Raw genomic sequence first — 18,615 nt, forward strand, 5'->3', positions numbered from 1 at the left:
TTCCACTGGGATCTCATTCGCAGAAATCTTTCATATAGGTTTTTTTTCTAGAATGTCTTGGCTTTCCATGCCTAAAATACTCTCATGGGCTCTACAGAAGGCTTTCATTTATAAAGGAAGGTGAAATAAAGACCTTCCAAAACAAACAGATTGAAAAAATGTCACCACTCATTCAGCCCAACAAATAATACTTAAGGATATGCTGCACACAGACACAGTGAAAGATTGTCAGCATCATGAAAGAATGTGAAGACAGAAAATCTAGTAAAAGTACAAAGGAAATCCAAAACAAGCAATAGTAATATTTATGGAAAAATAGTAGGACAAAGTCATTAGTTATCAATAATAACCTTCAAGGTAAATGGCCTAAATTCTCCAGTTAAAGGATACAGGCTGGCTAAATAGATTAAAAAACAAGACTCATATATGCTGCCTGCAAGAAACACCTCACCAGCAAGGATATACACAGAATAAAAGTGAAAGGGTCGAAAAAGATATTCTGCACTAACTGAGCAAGAGTAGCCATCATGATACCTGAGAAAATAGACTTTAACACAAAAAAATGTTAAAAGAGTGAAAAGAAGGGCATTCTGTAATGATTAAGGGATCAATTCAACAGGAAGATGTGACTATAGTAAATGCATATGCACATATGGGGCACAGGAGAGGTGAATTACATCTTGGAAGAGATTACTGTCCTCATGGGAGTGGGCAGTTCTCAAGGGATTGAATACTGAATGCAAGATTGGCTTCTTGTTAAGTGAGGCCATTGCATGTATTTGGCCTCTTCTGCACTTTTCACCTCCTAGATGCCATCTACATGTTGTAATGCAATCTGAGGTACTTATAAATGTGGCTGCCTAAGCTAGAATTTTTTAGCATATAAAACCGTGAGTCAAAATAAACATCTATGAAGTACCCAGGATCAAGTATTTTATTGTAACAGCTCAAAACATACTGAGACAAGACTCAATAAAAATTAGCTTCTCTTATCCTGCTTCCAAGATTGAGCTCCTCAAGGTCAAGTACTAGGTTCTGTATCTTTCACCTATCAAGCCTTGGGTACAATATTTTGCATGTAGTAGATGCTCAAAAAAAATCAGAGCAAATTTCAGCTCACAGATTACATGTAAGTTTTCCTTTCATTTGTACTTCAAACACATTTTAAAATTTAAGCTCTTATATTCTATAATTATTTAGGTTTGTTGACCTGGCCTCTAAATGTGTCTCTAGCATAAAAAATATGATTTCTTACATTCTGCTTTCCAGGTCTCACTGATGGAGCTGGTCCACTTTGAAGTTAAATGGGTGCATTTTTTTGGTTGAAACCAGACTGCTTCCTATTACCAAAGGTTCATCATTTGAGCCCCAGCAAAGTTCCTTTCAAAACAAAGAAACCCTACTACAGGTACACAATACAAAGCAGTAAGCAGGCTTGCTGATGATCAAGGTGTAAGTGGGATAGCTTCAGAGGAAACTAACTGTCTGGGGGCAATTTTCATGTCTCAGTGTTCAGACTGGGAGAGTCCACAAAAAGGTGTGATGAGCTGGGCACACTAATCCCACACTATGGACTGTGTTAACATTCATAGCACCCAAGTGTCCTTAGTGAAGGACCCTTACAGGGGGAGGGACAAGAAACTAGACCTGGGCAAATATCAGGGACTTCTTAAGAGGTTAGATGTTCCCCAGAGTCTAGCGGGCAGGATGTTCTCTGGGAAGGAAAAGTCAATCCCCTTCAGAGAATCTCTAGGCGCCCAGAGCAGAACTGCCCCTCCCCTTCGGAGAGTCTCTAGGTGCTCACTTATGATGTCACTGTGACCGGCCAATCCTGTAACACCTCAGCACTCTCCCTCAGCACTCTCCGGTATTGGTTGTCCCTCCGAACCAACCAATCCTGTAACACCTCTGCATTCTCCACCAGCACTTTCCACCAGCATTCTTCACCAGTGTTCTCCCATATGCTAATGGTCCCTCTGAACTGACCAATCCTACGCGTGCGCATTAGGAATATGCTAATTCGTTGCCTATATAACCTGTGTGAAACTGCTGCTCAGGGCTCCTCACCACCTGAGGTAGGGGCCCGTTTGCGCAAACGTTCAATAAAAACCTCGTGCTTTTTGCATCAACTGGTCTGGAGTCTGGATCTTTGGGCGTCCTCCCGAGCAAGTGGGCATCTCTGCAACTGAGAGGTCCAACATTAGGAAGTGGTAAAATGCAGACACTAAAAGGTTAACAAGTCACTGTCAGTAAGAGTGGAGGAGCCAAAGAAAGGAAGAAGTAGTTCTTCTCAGAGAGTGAGGGATAACTCAGAGATGTCCAGTGGAAGACTGCTGACATGCACCTTTGTCTCTCTGTTCATGGATACTGTGGATTTCTGTGCTTCCAACAATCCATTCTTTCAAAAGAGTGTGGCAGACAATGGGAAGCCTCTGCTGTTCCAGGACATGCTGCAATTGATCTCCAAGAGGATCACTTCCTCTCCTGCCCAGACTGTCCACCTGCTGTGCAATGCAGAGCCTTGGCCTAGATTTTCTCGAGTCTCAGTTCTACTCTTTACCTTGCATATTCAGCGTTCGTGAAAATCTCAGTGGACAATAAGATAAACAAAGCACAAAGCGACAGGCTGACTGGAGGAGAGAAAAAAAAGGTGAATAAATAGGGGGAACCGGCAGGGCCACTAGCCTTTCTCTCCACTCACCCTACAAAGAGGAGCAAGACAAGGAGCAGGCACCATTTTACATATGTAAAACAAACTCCGTAACCTAGGCAACCTGGTGAGCTCTGTGGAATTTCTTCCCAATTGAGTCCAAAAAAAAAAAAGTGAGAGAGAGAGAGCAAGAAGGCAAGCCAGAGAACAATCTGGGTGAGTCACCTTGGGCACACTCTTAACCCTGAAGAACCAAGCAGAGCTCTTTGGCCACACCCAGCATAGCCTCTAAGGATCCATCAAAAGCAGGCAGTCCACATACTATAGAGTCATAGTATAATGAGATAAAACACCACAGCGAAGGAAACAAAGAACACCTCCAAGATGCCAAACAAAAGTAGAAACCAAGGTAACAAGAGCAAGGAAGACACTATGACGCCCCAAATGAAAAAGACACACCAATTCAAGATTATGAAGATGATGAGATAGAAGAAATGCAAGAAGCGGATCTCAAAAAATTGGTAAGATCATTAAGAAGCTCTCAAAAACAAATTCTTGAATACAGAAATCCTTAATGGACAAGATAGAAAATCTCTCTCGTGAAAATGAAATATTAAGGAGGAATCAAAATGAAATGAAACAACTAATAGAACAAGAAACTGTGATAGTGATGAGAAACCATGAAATGAAGAACTCAATAGATCAAATGACAAACACATTAGAGAGCCTAAAAAACAGAATGGGTGAAGCAGAAGAGAGAATATCGGACTTAGAAGACAGAGAACAGGAAAGGAAACAGTCAAATCAAAGAAAAGAAGAGGAAATTAGAAATCTAAAAAATATTATCGGGAATCTACAGGATACTAAAAAAAAAACCCAACATTCGGGTTCTAGGAGTTCCTGAAGGCATGGAGAGGGAGAAAAGATTAGAAGGCCTTATTAGTGAGATACTAGCAGAAAATTTCCCAGGTTTGGAGAAGGACAGAGACATCTTAGTACAGGAAGCTCATAGAACCCCTAATAAACATGACAAAAAGAGATCCTCACCAGAACACATTGTAATCAAACTCACCACAGTAAAACATAAAGAAAAGATTCTAAAATGTGCAAGAGAGAAATGCCAGATTACTCTCAGAGGATCTCCAATTAGACTCACAGCTGACTTCTCATCAGAAACCTTACAAGCTAGGAGAGAATGGCGAGATATAGCCCAGGTACTAAGAGAGAAAAACTGCCAGCCCAGAATATTATATCCTGCAAAGCTCTCATTTGTGAATGAAGGTGAAATAAAGACCTTTCACAGCAAACAGAAATTGAAAGAATTTGTCGCCACTCATCCAGCCCTGCAAAAGATGCTGAAAGATGTGTTACACACAGAAACACAGAAACACAGTAACCAATATGAAAGAAGGTAAAGGAAGGAAACCTCACAGCAAAAGATCACAGGAAACCAAAAAATGGTAGGGCAAAGTTACTACTTATCGATAGTCACATTAAACGTTAAAGGCCTGAACAATCCAGTTAAAAGACACCGATTGGCTGATTGGGCTATGGAACAAAACCCATCTTTTTGCTGCTTACAAGAAACACATCTTTCCAACAATGATCCATACAGACTGAAAGTGAAAGGCTGGAAAAAGATATACCATGCCAACAGAAATGAAAAAAGAGTGGGCGTAGCCATCTTAATATCAGATAACATAAACTTTACCACAAAAACTGTCAGGAGAGACAAAGAGGGGCACTATATAATGATTAAGGGATCCATTCAACAGGAAGATGTAATGATTATCAATGTATATGGACCTAATTACAGGGCACCAGTTTATTTGAAAGACTTGTTAAGGGACTTAAAGGGAGACTTAGACACCAATACAATAGTTCTGGAGGACTTCAGTACTCCACTCTCAGAGATAGACAGATCAACAGGACAGAAGATCAACAAAGAGACAGTAGATTTAAATGACACTATAGCTCAAATAGACCTAACAGATATCTACAGAACTTTTCATCCTACACAGAAAGAATTTTACATTCTTCTCAGCAGTACATGGAACCTTCTCTAGGATTGACCACATACTAGGCCATAAAGCAAGTCTCAGCAAATTCAAAAGAATTAGAATCATACCATGCAGCTTCTCAGACCACAAAGGAATGAAATTGGAAATTAGCTTCTCGGGAATCTCTAGAGCACGTGCAAACACATGGAGATTGAACAACATGATCCTGAATGAACAATGGGTCATAGAAGAAATTAAAAGAGAAATCAAAAATTTTCTGGAAGTAAATGAGGATAACAGCACATCATACCAAAACCAATGGGATATAGCAAAAGCAGTGTTAAGAGGAAAGTTTATATCAATAGGTGCCTATATCAAGAAATTGGAAAGGCACCAAATAGATGAGCTTTCAAGTCATCTCAAGGATCTAGAAAATCTTCAGCAAACCAAACCCAAAGCTAGTAGGAGAAGAGAAATAATTAAAATCAAAGAAGAAATCAACAGGATTGAATAAAAAAATTACAAAACATCAGCCAAACAAGGAGATGGTTTGTTGAAAAAATAAACAAAATTGACACCCCATTGGCCCAACTAACTAAAAAAAGAAGAGAAAAGTCCCAAATCAATACAATCAGAGATGAAAAAGGAAACATAACAACAGACACCACAGAAATAAAAAGAATCATCAGAAATTACTACAAGGACTTGTATGCCAGCAAACAGGGAAATCTATCAGAAATGGGCAGATTCTTGGACACATACAACCTACCTAAATTGAGCCAGGAAGACATAGAAAACCTAAACAGACCCATAACTGACACAGAAATTGAAACAGTAATAAAGGCCCTCCCAACAAAGAAAAGCCCAGGACCAGATGGATTCACTGCTGAATTCTACCAGACATTTAAAGAAGAATTAACTCCAATTCTTCTCAAACTATTCAGAGCAATCAAAAAAGAGGGAATCCTCCCAAATTCTTCCTATTGAAGCCAGCATCACCTTAATTCCTAAGATGGAAAAAGATGCAGCATTGAAAGAAAATTACAGATGAATTTCCCTGATGAACATAGATGCAAAAATCCTCAATAAAATTCTGGCCAATAGAATGCAACATCACATTAGAAATATCATCCACCCAGACCAAGTGGGATTTATCCCTGCTATGCAGGGATGGTTCAATGTTCGCAAAACAATCAACGTGATACACCACATTAACAGACTCCAGAAGAAAAACCCTATGATTCTCTCAATAGACGCAGAGAAAGCATTTGATAAAAAGAATACTTATAAAATATGAAGAACTCATGCACACAAGAAGCTTTCTAAAAGTTTGTGGAAATGCATATTTACATATTACAAAAAATTATGCATAGATTTCAAAATATGTTTGCATCAAAAATAAATTTATTGGGGCCAGTGCTGTGGCATAGTGGGTAAAGCTGCAGCCTGCAGTGTCAGATTCCCATATAGGTGCTGGTTTTAGTCCCAGCTGCCCCATTTCTGATCAAGCTCTCTGCTATGGCTTGGGAAAGCAGTAGAAGATGGCCCAGGTGCTTGGGCCCCTGCACCTGTTTGGAATACCTGCAGGAAGCTCCTGGCTCCTAGCTTTGGATTGGTGCAGCTCCAACTGTTGAGGCCACCTAGGGAGTGAACCAGCAGATAAAAGACCTTTCTCTCTCTCTCTCTGCCTCTGCCTCTCTGTAACTCTGCCTTTCAAGCAAATAAATAAATCTTAAAAAATAAATTTATCTTTTAATTCCATTTTTCATGAACTTTTTGAAGTTGCCTTGCATACAAACAAACACACACACACATACATATGGCAGAGAGAAGGAAGGAAGGATGGAGGGATGGAGAGAATGAGGGAGGTAAGGAAGGGAGAGGCAGAAAGGAGAACAATTTTACTTAAAACCATACTATCCATGCACATTATTCTAAAACTAGCAAGCATTTAAAGTTCAGATTCACAAAAATGAGTATGAATTTGTAGTTTAGAAAAATAATCACTATTTTAAGCTGAAAATGTATATATTTCTATCAGTTCAGTTTCAGATACCTCCTGTTAGGGAAAATTTCTTTTCCTACAACAGATGATATGAGAAGTATGTTGAGATCAGCTATTTCTTCTGTGACAAGAATATACACATTATATACAGTAGCTATATCTAACATATATTTCTAGTGAGATCTGGGGAAAAACAACTGGAGAGCAGGATACTCATTCCCATCTCTGTCCATGACTACTTTGATAAAATCTCTTGCACCTCATCCAGGCTCACTTTTGGAGGAGCCTGAAACATATAAATGAGTTCCTTAAAAGAGAAGGCTGTATAAACCTAGATAAGTATGACCACAACTTGTAACAAAACATGTATTGTGCTGTGGAAAGCTAGAAGTTGGAGAATTTAAAAGTATTTAATTAAAGCTTATACAAAGGAGTGGGGGACAGAGATAGCCAGAAAGAGAAAGAGAGTATGAGTGCCTCCATTTGCTGGTTCATTCCCCAAGTGCCTTCAACAGCAGGTACTGCACCATATGAAAGCCAGGAACTGGAAACTCAATCCCTGCCTTCCACATTGGTGTCAGAGACTCAACAACTTGAGCTATCACCACTGCCTCCCAGGGTCTGCTCAGCAAGAAGCTGTAATTGAGATCAGAACCAGGGCTCAATCCCAGGCACTCCAATATGAGATATGGGCATCACAATTGGCTTAGTCTTCAGGTTTAATACATCCCCCAGTACTTACTTTAAATGTAAACAGATCAAACACACCAATGAAAAGACATTCAAGGATATTTCAAAAAGTTTGTAGAAAATGGAATAGTTTATTTTGGTGCAAAATTTTGAAATTTATGCATAGTTTTTTAAAAGTTTATTTATTTATTTATTTATTTATTTATTTGAAAGGCAGAGTTACAGAGAGAAGGAGAGAATCTTCCATCCACTGTCTCATTCCCCAAATGGCCATAATAGGCAGAGCTGGGCTGGTCAGAAGCCAGAAACAAGGAGCTTCTCCAGGTCTCCCACATGAGTACAGTGGCCCAAATACTTGGGCCATCCTTCATTGCTTTCCCAGGCACATTAACAGAGAGTTAGATCAGAAGTGGAGTGGCTGGTATTCAAACTGGCACCCATATGGGAGGCTGGCATTGCAGGTGGTGGCTTTACCTGCTACACCACAATACAGGCTCCCATAGTTTTTTATACTATGGGAGTATTTTCCATGAAATTTCTGAAGATATCACAAATGTGAATAAGTGTGATCCAAGTATGATCCCTGCTTTGCTCAAGTTCCTATTGCATGGAATATCTTTTCCTACATTTTCACTTTTAGACCATGCATGTCATTACTAAACTGAGTACCTTTAAACAACATAGAGTTAAATCTTGTACAAGATATCTTGGAGAATACATACATAAGTTATTATAAAAATCTACAAAGAAAGCTTTATCCACAATATGAATGCATGTTAAGATTAGATGAGGATATTCAAACACAAGATAGCCAAAACATATATGCTATAATTCTTTCAAGGTGAGCCAAAAAAAGTGAAAATGTAAAAGTTTATTATAGGTATGTATGTATAGGAATGAATAATTATATGAGAATAAAACCTTATGGCTGGTACCATCTAGGAGTCTTGATATGTATCCCCTGTGGTAAGGGGTAGGGGGGATACTGTATACCGAAGTTCATTTTGAGGCATTCATTTTTCTTTTTAAGAGTTGTTTTAAAGCCTTATTTATTTAGTTATTTAGTTATTTGGAAGTCAGAGTTACATAGAAAGGGAGGGAGGGAGGAGGAAGAGAGAGAGAGAAAGAGAGAGAGATTGTTCATCCACTGGTTCACTCTCCAGATGGCTGCAACAAGGGGTGGGCCAGGCTGAAGCCAACAGCTTCTTTGGGGTCTCCCACATGGGTGTCAGCGGCCCAAACACTTGAACACTTGGGTCATCTTCTGCTGCTTTTCCCAAGCCATTTGGAGGGAGCTGGATCAGAAGTGGAGCACTCAGGTCTCCGTCTGGTGCCAATATAGGATCCCAGTGCTGCAGACTGTGGCTTTACCAACTATGGCACAATGCTGGCCCTACTTTTAACAGTTTTTTTTGACAGGCAGAGCTATAGAGAGAGAGAGAGAGAGAGAGAGAGAGAGAGAGAGAAAGGTCTTCCTTTCCATTGGTTCACCTCCCAAATGGCCACTACGGCTGGTGTGCTGTGCAGATCCGAAGCCAGGAGCCAGGTGCTTCCTCCTGGCCATCCTCCACTGCACTCCCTGGCCACAGCAGAGAGCTGGATCGGAAGAGGAGCAACCGGGACAGAATCTGGTGCCCCAACCAGGACTAGAACCTGGGGTGCTGGCGCTGCAGGTGGAGGATTAGCCTAGTGAGCCGTGGCGCCAGCCTTAACATTTTTTTTTAAACCAAGATTTAGAAAGAGAAAGAGAGAGAGAGTGAGCTCATTTTGCTGGTTCATTCCCCAATTCATGAAATAGTTGGGACTGAGAAAGGCTGAACCCAGGAGCCAGGAGGAGCTCATCTAGGTCCCCCACATGAGTGGCAGGAACCCTACTACTTGGACCATCACTTGCTCCCTTTCAGGGCCTGCACTGGCAGGCAACTGGATTTGGGATATGGAGGCGGTTATCAAACCAGGTACTCTAATATGGAATGTGGGATTCTAAACCACTAGTCCAAACACCTATCCCCTGAAGTGTTCATTTTAATGGCATTGTTTTGTTATTATTTGGCACAACCCTGCCCTATCTGCCCTTCTCAAGAGACACGAAGTAAATAATCAAGTGACCAAGGTAGTATATAGTACTGAATTTCCACTCTTGCAAAACTGCTATGCCACAAATACCAGCCCTCATGTATTTTCTTTGTTAGTGCACTTCTTGCTATTGTAGGTTTTCATGATAGTTAGTTCTAATGTAGGACTCCCTTCAGAGTCTCTTGTAGGGCTGGTAGGGTGGTGATGGATTCTCAGTCTTGCTTGTCTAGAAAATATTTATCATTCACTTTTAAAGGATAGGTTTGTTGGATATAATATTCTTTGCCAGGAGTATTTTTCTTTTAAGACCTTCAATACATTAACCTATTCTCTTTTGGCTTGTAGGGTTTATGCTAAGAAGCCTTCTCTTAGTCTAATGGGTTTTCCTTTATATATTACTTGGTGCCTTTCTCTCCTTGTCTTTAAGGTGCTCTCCTTGTCCTTAACTTTGACAGTTTGACTATAATATGCATTAGAGAAGGTCTTTTTAGGTTGAGCCTGGTTGAGGTCCTTTTACCTTCTGTATTTGAACTTCTCTGTCTCTGTCAAGACTTGGGGAAGTGTTCAACTATTATTTCATTAAACAGGTTCCCAATGCTTTTTTCTTTCTCTTCACCTTGAACTATCACTATAATCCAAATAGTTGTTCACTTATTGGTATCTCATAGACTTTCTTAAATTTTTTCCATTCTTTTCTCTTTATTTTTGTCTGACTGGAATATTTATAAACACTTGTCCTCAAGATCAGACATTCTTTTTTATGCTTGGCATATTCTGTTGATGCTTTCAGTTGTACTTTTCATTTCATTGAGATTTTTAGTTCCAAAACTTCTGATTTTTTAAATCTCTTTGTTGAGTTTCTCATTCATAAAATGAATTGTCTCCCCCATTACTTTGAATTGTTTATCTATATTCTCTTGCATCTCATTGAGTCCTTAAGATCACTATTTTGAATTATTTTTAGGCATTTCATAGATTTCCTTCAAATAAGGATCCATTTCTAAAGAACTATTATGTTCCTTTAGAGCTGGCGTGCTTCCTTAATTTTTTTTTTATTGACATGTAGAGTTATAGACAGTGAGACAGAGAGACAGAAAGAAAAAGGTCTTCCTTCCATTGTTTCACTCCCCAAATGGCCACCATGGCTGGTGCTGCGCTGATCCAAAGCCAGGAGCCAGGTGCTTCCTCCTGGTCTCCCATGCGGGTGCAGGGCCCAAGCACTTGGGCCATCCTCTACTGCCCCCCTGGGCCACAGCAGAGAGCTGGACTGGAAGAGGAGCAACTGGGACTAGAACTGGCACCCATATGGGATGCTGGCGCCGCAGGCGGAGGATTAACCAAGTAAGCCATGATGCTGGCCCTTTTCCTTGATTTTTCATGTTTCCTGTATCCCTATATTGATGTCCAATACTTCCTTCTTCTTTATTTTTAAAAAAAGATTTATTTATTTGAAAGACAGAATTACAGATTGGGGGAGACATCCATCCATTCATTCACTTCCCAAATGGCCACAACAACTGGGACTGGGCCAGTCCAAAACCAGGAGCATGGACCATCTTGGTCTCCCACAGGAGTCCAAGCACTTGGGCTATCTTCTGCTGCTTGCCAAGGAGCGGAGAGTTGGATCAAAGTGGAGCAACCAGGACTGGAACCTGTACCTATATGGTCACTGGAACCTGTGCCTATATGGGTCACAGTGGCTTAGCCTGCTGTGTCAATGCTGGCCCCCCTTCTTCTTCTTTATTGAGTGTATTTCATTGGAAGGCTTTTTTGTTCATATGGAATACAAGGCCTCAGTCGTTCAGTTTCTTTGGCTTTGGTTCTAAGTGAAGCCATAATTGTGACCTGAGTAATTTTTTCAGCTGTAATCAATGTCAGAAGTCTCATTAGTGCCACAGTTTTCTAGTCTGCAGCCATTCATGGAGGTACTAATATGGCTTTGAAGTGGATATGGCCTTCCAAAGTAGGTGTCTTTGGGCCCCAGGGCACTGGGTGTCAATCACCCTGTGGTTTTTGATGGCAGTTGCTGTCCCTGGTGCTGTTGGACATATAGGGGGCAGTCCTTTTGTCCCCCACAGCAAGTCTGAGTGATGTTTGGGCTGGTGGTGCCAATATTGGACCACAGGATGTGGATGGAGTTTTCCTCAGGTCCTGTTGAGTGGATGTAACTGATTCTGTTGATTTGGTATGAATAGGCAGAAAACTAGTTAGATTCAAATGACCTGAAATTGTTTTAGTCCTACATATAATGTTACCTCTTTACCTGTCAGTCAAAAATTTCCACCTTCCCAAGATGACCCTGTGTCTCATCTGGGATTAGGAAAGGGAGATGCTATGATGAATATGCACATATTAAACTCCATATGGAGGTGCCATAAAATTCCCAGATGGCTTCATATCTGTTAATGCATCGCCACCTGAGGATGGGGGAGAGCTCTCTTTGTTTTTCCCTTGACCATGGTTGGTGATACTGTTCTGGTATTTTCTCTATGTCTCTTTTGGCAACTCTGTGGACCACTTGTGATGGGTATTTCTGTATGTAGGATGGCCCTCACTCATGTTTGAATGTATGTTTATTCTCTTTTAAGTAAATCCTGCTGTCATTTATTTATATGGATATAATATAATATGGATACCTCTGGTTTGAATTCTTATCTCTGTGTGAGGCAAGAACCTACATTGAAAATGCCATATCACTTGGCCATATCACTTGGACTTATAGTACCCAGTGTCCCAGTTACCATGCTGGGGGATGTGAAGTGGACCTTGCTCAGGTACCATGGGGTAAATAAAGATGGTACTGTGTATTGTGTATTAGATGGGCTTGAGGGGCTGGTGCCATGGCTCACTTGGTTAATCCTCTGCCTGTGGTGCCAGCATCCCATATGGGCACCGGGTTCTGGTCCCGGTTGCTCCTCTTCCAGTCCAGCTCTCTGCTGTGGTCTGGGAAGACAGTGGAGGATGGCCCAGGTGCTTGGGCCCCTGCACCTGCATGGGAGACCAGGAGGAAGCACCTGGCTCCTGGCTTCAGATCGGCACAGCGCCGGCCTTGGCGGCCATTTGGGGAGTGAACCAACAGAAGGAAGACTTCTCTCTCTCTCTCTCTCTCTCTCTCTGTAACTCTGACTTTCAAATAAATAAATAAAATCTTAAAAAAAGAAGGTATGGGCTTGAAATAGAATGCAAGTAGAGTCTTCCCTACATTTCAGAGGGTGGGTTCAGGTGAATCTGAATAACACAGTACCAACAGTAACAGTTCTGGTGCTACAGAACAGCAATTGTATGTTTCCCAAGTCCCATGGGGAAAGCACAGGTTATGCTGGGGATTGTGTGCTGACAGCCATAGGCTCTTATCAGTGGGATGGAGGTAGAGCTTTCCTTAGGTCTCACAGGGAAAGAACAGGTATTCCAAGGACTTATAGAGCCAACAGTCACCCTCCTAGAGCTACAGGATGTGGTGGAAACTCCACCCAGTTCCCATGTTTCATGCAGAGGCTGTTCTGGGAACTGTGCACTCTCAAGCGTGTATCTGGAGTAGTTGAATGCAGATATGGTTCCCCTAAATTTCCACAGGATGAACTTAGTTGATCCTGTGCAATACAGCTTCAACAGTCTTGGGTCCAGAGCTGCAGGACTCTGGGGATAACTTACCCACATTCCACATGGTTAGCATAGTTTATGCTGGGCATTGTGTGCTAGCAGGTGCAAGACTAGATCAGTGGGATGTAGATACAGCCTTCCCAGGCCCCACAGTATGAGTTCAAGTCCCTGAGACTTAGACAACAGCCTTAGACTCAGTGCTGAAGGAGGTATTGTAGTCCTTACCAAGGTCTCACAAGGTTAGTGAAAGTTATGCTGGAGATTGGGGACTGGCAGCCAAAATGAAGCAGCAGAATAAAGGTGGGACTCACCTGTGAGTGTGAGCCACTCCAGGTATTGTAGCAGCAGTAACAGGCATAGCCCTAGAAGTGTAGGATAGAGAATGGACTGCCATTAGTTCCCACATGACATCCAGGAGTGATACTGGAGACTGTGATCTGCACATACAGAATCCTAAGCTAACAAATATATAAGGGGGCTTCCTGAGGTCTAGCTTTCTGCACTTGTGTATCAGTTGCTGTTGGCATTGAACCTCAAGAGGCAGAGGGGAACTTCCCTAGCATGTGCACACTGAATAAGCATGGCTTTAGGCCTGTGCCCAATATTCTCAAAACTGCAGGATGCAGAGGTGCCTTCTCATTGATCTGTGAATTTCCCTGACTCTGGCTTTAAGCTCTTGGTGGTGGAGCTGCCAGCTTTTCCTTAAGATAAAATGGAGAGGGGCTGGCGCTGTGGTGTACTGGACTAAGCCTCTGCCTGTGGTGCTAGCATCCCATATGGATGCTGGTTCTAGTCCAGGCTGCTCCACTTCCAATCCAGCTCTCTGCTATGGCCTGGGAAAGCAGTAGAAGATGGCCCAAGTTCTTTGGACCCCGCAACCATGTGGGACACCCAGAGGAAGCTCCTGGCTCTTGGCTTCGAATCGGCTTAGCTCAGGCCATTGCAGCCATCTGGGGAGTGAACCAGTGGATGAAATACCTTTATCTCTATCTCTCCTTCTCTCTGTCTGTAACTCTGCTTCTCTCTTTGTCTCAAAAAAATTAGAATGGAAGTTAACAGAGACTGTGTTGCTGGGGCTTTGGTGGGAGACAATGTGGGTTCCATTTTTGGAGCAAAGCAGTTTCCTAGACCCCTGTTGTATCTTTAGACTGGATCTAAAGCCAGTAGAGGGGCAGGGCTGTGGCTTATTAAGTTAAGCCTCTGTCTGTGGCGCTTGACATCCCATGTGGGTGCCAGTTTGAATTCCAATTGTTCCATTTCCCTTCCAATTCAGCTCCCTGTTAATGGCCTGGAAAGCAGTGGAGGATGGCCCAAGTCCTTGGATTCTTGCACCCACGTGGGTGACCTGGATGAAGCTCCTGGACTTCTGGCTTTGGATTGACCCAGCTGTGGCCATTGCAGCCATCTGGGGAATGAACCTTATCTCTGTCTTTCCCTTTCTCTCTGTAACTCTGCCTTTTGAATAAAAAAATCTTTTTTCTTTAAAAAAAGCCATTGAGAACTGTGGCATTCTCCTGTAGTTGGTGTTGCCAGTCTCAGTGATGGTGGGAGTCATGAATTTTTCCACTTACATTTTTCTGGGAAGATAACTGGTTCAGAACTTTAACATGCCTTAAAATTATGAAGATTTGGAACAGTCTTAAATAGACCTTTCAAGTAAAAGGGAATCCTACTTAAATCTTATCAGTGAAACATGCAATGTTCTCCATAGAGGATTCTCATGAGTATATTGAGATTTGTATCATGGCTCTTGGAGAAGGGTTATTGTGTTAAGTGAGATGTTGAACTAATTTTTATACGTGGCTTGGTATTAGAATCACCTGGAACTTGCTTTAAAAATATAGGCTTCTAGGCCAGCGCCGCGGCTCAATAGGCTAATCCTCCACCTGCGGCACCGGCACACCAGGTTCCAGTCCTGGTTGGGGTGCCAGATTCTGTTCTGGTTGCCCCTCTTCCAGGCCAGCTCTCTGCTGTGGCCCAGGAGTGCAGTGGAGGATGGCCCAAGTCCTTGGGCCCTGCACCCGCATGGGAGACCAGGAGGAAGTACCTGGCTCCTGGCTTTGGGTCAGCGCGATGTGCCGGCCGCAGAGTGCCAGCCACAATGGCCATTGGAGGGCGAACCAACAGCAAAAGGAAGACCTTTCTGTCTCTCTTTCACTGTGTACTCTTCCTGTCAAAAAAAATATGGGCTCCTGGGCCCAGCACTGTGGCACAGTGAGTTAAGTCACTGCCTGCAGCGCCAGCATCCTATATGGGTGCCAGATCCCCACGACCAGGAATCTGGGGTATGATATGTAGTGTATTTTGTTCCTTTTTCTATTCTGACTTTCTCAGTCTCTGCTATTTGGAGTTCTCATCACTTTCATACTGCAGTTTCCTTCAGTCAACCTCTTGGAAGCAGTCCTTCTTTGTGGTTCTCAGTGGTATAGATGAGCAGAGTCTCTCTATTCTGCCATCCTGGATCTCTCTAGGAGGCTGGCATTTTATCCCATCAAAAAGTCCAAACTGAAGGGAACTTTAAAAGTCAATTAATTTAGTAGTCTACAAATGTTGGTTTGTATTTTAATTGCATTAAGAGCTGCAGGGGGCCGGCGCTGTGGCTTAACAGGCTAATCCTCCTCCTTACGGCGCCGGCACACCGGGTTCTAGTCCCGGTTGGGGCGCCGGATTCTATCCCGGTTGCCCCTCTTCCAGGCCAGCTCTCTGCTATGGCCCGGGAAGGCAGTGGAGGATGGCCCAAGTCCTTGGGCCCTGCACCCGCATGGGAGACCAGGAGAAGCACCTGGCTCCTGGCTTCGGATCAGCACGATGCGCCGGCCGCAGCGGCCATTGGAGGGTGAACCAACAGCAAAAAGGAAGACCTTTCTCTCTGTCTCTCTCACTATCCACTCTGCCTGTCCAAAAATAAAATAAAATAAAATAAAATAAAATAAAATAAAATAAAACAACTCCTCATGTTTTCATTTTTTTTTAAAAAAAAAGAGCTGCAGGGAACTTCTTTTTTAAAATATGGATTCCTTGTCCACATTTTCCAGAAATTCTCATTTAGAGTTTCTGTAATAACAACCAAGAAGCATATATTTTTATTTTTAAAATTTTTTGAATATTTATTTATTTATTTGAAAGGTAGAAATTACAGAGAGAAGGGGAGACAAGGAAAAACTTCCATCCTCTGCTTCACTCCCCAAATGGATGCAATGGCCAGGACTGGACAGGCTAAAGCCAGGAGCCAAGAGTTTCTTCCAGGTCTCCCCATGTGGGCACAAGGATCCAAGGACTTGGGACATCTTCCATTGCTTTCTGAGGTGTATTTGCAGATCACTGAATCAGAAATGGAGCAGCCTGGACTTGAACTGGCACCCATATGGGATGTTGGGTCTGAAGACAGTGGCTTAACCCACTGTTCTACAGTGCTGGCCCCAAAAACCTATTATTTTAAAAGTAATTTCCAGGTGATTCTAATATCAAGCCATATATAAGGACTAGTTGAACATCTCACCAACACAATAACCCTTCTCCAAGAGCCTTAATACAAATCTCAATATACCCATGAGAACCCTCTATGGAGAACATTGCATGTTTTGTTGATAAGATTTAAGTGGGATTCCCTTTCACCTGAAAGATCTATTTACCATTGTTCCAAATAAGCATAATTTTAATGTATGTTAAAATTCTGCACCAGTCACATAAACTTCACTTACTTTCCCCTGAAGGAATTCCCTTCATATATTTCCAAGCCTCAGCCCTCCACTGCATCCAATTCTCTACATCATCATTTCATCTCACAGGCACTCTTACCTACAAACCTATCATTCCATTGCTTGGCTCTGTTTTTCTCATGACACTGGGAATGGACATTTTATAAATTTATTCATGTAATAACTGATCATCTCTCTCCTCACTAGATTGTGCATCCCATGAAAACAGGAACTTATCTTTACTGACTACCAAAGCTCCTAGCACAGAAGTATAGGAGCTCAAGAATATATATTGATAAATGAGTGAGTGAAGAGATGTTTCTGTCATAAATCCTTTAAATTCACCCCTGATCTGCCTGCTTATGACCCTTCCCTCAGGTTCCCATTTCTTGATTTCCTTATTTCCTCTCTCCTTTTTGTTCACTCTTCCATCTCAGGAACAAAACAAATTCCTCCCCTTGCCCTTTGAAAGAAGTTTCACTCATATCCTCTATTCTTATAATGCCCTCCAATATTCCTGATCCATGAATCCATCTAACAAAAATTTGATTTATTAAGGCATTTTTCTCAATCATAAATAACTTTCTTCAGGAGACAAACTTTGTGCTAGATATAAATAAATTGTGTTTATATTAAAATAAATTCCCCTTCTCCATAATTTCTTCTTGATGACTTTGGCTTGGTTCTCAGGAGCAGAACACAATATGTCTGTGGACTCTTCCAGATGAACATCATGGTAAAGATACAGCTTCTGGCTAAATTGTTTTCACTCTCCTTTGTTAATACTAGGAGGTTTTCTGCTTTCACATTCTTTTGTGATACTGATTACCTTTCTTTGTTTCTGTGTGTAGTACATCCTTAAGTATCATTTGTAAGGCTGGCCAGGTTGTGACAGATTATTTTCATTTTTTTCTTTTTTTTTTGAGATTTAAAAGCAAGATTTGTTAGAGTCAGAGACCACCAGCCATAGTGGCATGGAGAGGGGCTCCAAGAGAAGCAAAACCCAAAGGAGCTGGTGGTAGTGGGGTTTATAAGCACAATTTTGGAAATAAAAACTTGATAATCAGATAGACATTCACTTACAAGGAGGAGACAAAACTCATTTACAATCTGATTTGCAATGTTTTACCTTGTCTGGCTTGTTCATGATAAAACAAAAAGAACTATTAGAAGTATGGGATCCCCCCGCCGCACGTCGGGACCGGGGTCCGGTGTTGAGAGCCCTTCGTCCCGGGAAATGGGGCGTGGCAGGAAAGGGGGCCGCCCTCTTGCCCGTCACGCACCGCACGTTCGTGGGGAACCGGGCGCTAAACCATTCATAGACGACCTGCTTCTGGGTCGGGGTTTCGTACATAGCAGAGCAGCTCCCTCGCTGTGATCTATTGAAAGTCAGCCCTCGACACAAGGGTTTGTCGAAAAGAAAAAAAAAAAAAAGAAAAAAAAAAGAAAAAAAAAAAGAAGTATTGGATCCCTAATTTGCTTTACAGTAAACTGGGAGCTCAGAAGGAGTCACCACTCCCTTGATATTCTCATGAGAAGATTGGAGATTCCTAAGGAAGTATGGTAGGCAGTTTTGATTTTGCTGAAGATAATTTTTTGGGGAAAACAAGCATTTTGTGCCCTAAATTTCCAGTGGGACCAACCTGACTGCCTATTAACCTACCTGACTCCTCACATTCCTTCCCCCAGAACAGACCCTAACTTCTGTTGGAAAACTGGGTGATGACTGCTCTAAAAGCTTCATGCTGAAAAGGGATGTCTTTGGGATGGCAGTCAAGGCAGGGTTCCAGCAGCAGGTAGGGGACATAGTGCCCTGTATTATGTCCTGAAATCTGGTATTGTGATGCCTCTGGCTTTGTTTTTGTTGTACAAGATTGCTTTAGCTATTTGAGGTCT

The 18,615-nt window shown here is 42.1% G+C and overlaps 1 pseudogene; it reads left to right on the plus strand.

Annotated features, from left to right (window-relative positions):
* LOC133774301 (mothers against decapentaplegic homolog 5-like) overlaps window positions 1-18,041 on the plus strand; it is a 39,049-nt pseudogene extending 21,008 nt beyond the window's left edge.
* The last annotated feature ends 574 nt before the right edge of the window (window positions 18,042-18,615 follow it).

The sequence above is a fragment of the Lepus europaeus genome, chromosome 15, assembly GCF_033115175.1.
Source record: "Lepus europaeus isolate LE1 chromosome 15, mLepTim1.pri, whole genome shotgun sequence".
NCBI classification, from domain to species: domain Eukaryota; kingdom Metazoa; phylum Chordata; class Mammalia; order Lagomorpha; family Leporidae; genus Lepus; species Lepus europaeus.